Source organism: Limulus polyphemus, unplaced genomic scaffold (genome assembly GCF_000517525.1).
Source record: "Limulus polyphemus unplaced genomic scaffold, Limulus_polyphemus-2.1.2 Scaffold14879, whole genome shotgun sequence".
In the NCBI taxonomy this organism is placed as follows: domain Eukaryota; kingdom Metazoa; phylum Arthropoda; class Merostomata; order Xiphosura; family Limulidae; genus Limulus; species Limulus polyphemus.
The window spans coordinates 4,777-6,875 of record NW_013680489.1 but is presented as its reverse complement, the minus strand read 5'-3'; the positions used below and the strand labels follow the sequence as shown (position 1 = coordinate 6,875).

Genomic DNA, 2,099 nt, shown 5'->3' with positions numbered 1-2,099 from the left:
TTGAATGACAGATACGCTGCTATCATATAACTGATCTAGTGGTTGAATGACAGATACGCTGCTATCATATAACTGATCTAGTGGTTGAATGACAGATACGCTGCTATCATATAACTGATCTAGTGGTTGAGTGATAGCTACTCTGCTATCACCACTAGATCAGTTATAGCTATCAGTCAATACTCTGCTATCATATAACTGATCTAGTGGTTGACTGATAGCTACTCTACTATCATATAACTGATCTAGTGGTTGAGTGAGACTACTCTGCTATCATATATCATCAACCACTAGATCAGTTTGATAGCAGAGTAGCTCCACTAGATCAGTTATAGTGATGTTAAGTAATTAACATGTATAGTAGAAGTTTCTGAGGTTAAGTAATTAGCATTTACGTTAGAAGTTTTTAGGTTAAATTTTTGAAATTAAAATGACAACTAACTGTGGCTTCTTTTATTAATTACTTCTGTAAAAAGAAACTGTGTAAAGTAAGTATATTTATAAACATACACAGAGGGTTAAGTGCGTGATATTAAAACGATTTTAATTATGAAAATCCACAAGTCACTTGACAACCACAGTCGATATAAAGTCCATTTATGAGAACTACATTTTGATGTTGTGTGATGCTGCTGGAAGTAACAGTTAGATCATAGAAACGTGTTGAGGTCGAGGAATAAGAATATCCTTTGTTCTTATCGGCATTGGAAAACAAGGGAATGTGGATCAACTTGGGGTACTAGGACTATCCAGAAAGAGACTTGCAATAAGTTGTACCCCAGATGTCGTCAAGCAAACTGTGACAACTTGTAACAGGTGAAAATCCACGAACACAAAGGTCAGTGGCTAAAGCTTTTCACAATCCAATGGAAAAGTACGCAACATAATCAAGAAGGATCTCGTTTTGAAATGAGACAAATAGGGTATTGGTTCACTAAGATATGGCTTTTAGCAATACTACGTCATTAACCATCGCATATCTCAAGCAGCTGGAGAATAAAAGAAATATTCATGCTATTTCTTATGAAGTCATTGGACGCAACGTCTATGGTCTTTTATGTCATTGAACTGTATAAACAATCTTTGGGGAAGAGAAAAATACACTAGAGGTTTATGAAAGCTTGCGGGAAGGAGTGGTATGCTTTGGACATGACAACCTTACAGTGGTGCTGTTTGCAGAGCATTTTTCAAGATGCAAAGTCGTGACAAAGAGCATGACCGGACGTGGCAACATGGACTGTAATGACGTGGTGAGGCTCCAAATTCGTTTTAAATAATATAACGTACTCAACCTGTCTATAGATGTAGCTTTATAATGGTAATAAAGTAGAACATAAAACCCACATATATTTAAATGTATGCCTGTTTTAATTAATTTATTCTAGCCCTATCAGTTTAATCATTTTGTACAACAGTGTATATAACGCTAATTTTCTACTACAGTGTGTTACACTAATTTTGTACAACGGTATATGTTACGCTAATTTGTACTACAGTGTATGTTACGTCAATTTCGTACTACAGTGTATGAAACGTTAATTCTAGGCTTCTTCAAGATGTAACCAGAGTCACCCCTGAGATTTGTGAAAACTGTAAGTAATAATTATGACATTGAGTCAAAACCAGCTTAGACTTAGTGATAGAACATTTTGTTGCATTAGAAAAATTGTAGAAAAGCAGAATATCTGTCATTCAACCACTAGATCAGTTATATGATAGTAGAGTAGCTATCAGTCAAAGACCTCTACTGTACGTGTTAATTACTTAACATCCCAGACCTCTACTGTACATGTTAATTATTTAACCTCACAAACCTCTACTGTACATATTAATTATTTAACCTCACAGACCTCTACTGTACATATTAATTATTTAACCTCACAAGCCTCTACTGTACGTATTAATTGTTTAACCTCACAAATCTCTACTGTACATATTAATTAGTTAACCTCACAGACCTCTACTGTACATATCAATTATTTAACCTCACAAACCTCTACTGTACATGTTAAGTATTTAACCTCACAGACCTCTACTGTACATGTTAATTATTTAACCTCACAGACCTCTACTGTACATATTAATTTTTTAACCTCACA

General features: G+C 34.7%; 1 protein-coding gene across 1 annotated transcript in view; it reads left to right on the top strand.

The window, feature by feature from the left end:
• Positions 1-1,550: 1,550 nt before the first annotated feature.
• The window catches only part of LOC111084224 (semaphorin-2A-like), a gene marked incomplete at its 3' end in the record, with an annotated part of 3,143 nt that continues 2,594 nt past the window's right edge, over positions 1,551-2,099 (top strand). The window contains exon 1 of the mRNA XM_022380993.1: positions 1,551-1,592. The remainder of the gene's footprint in view (positions 1,593-2,099) is intronic.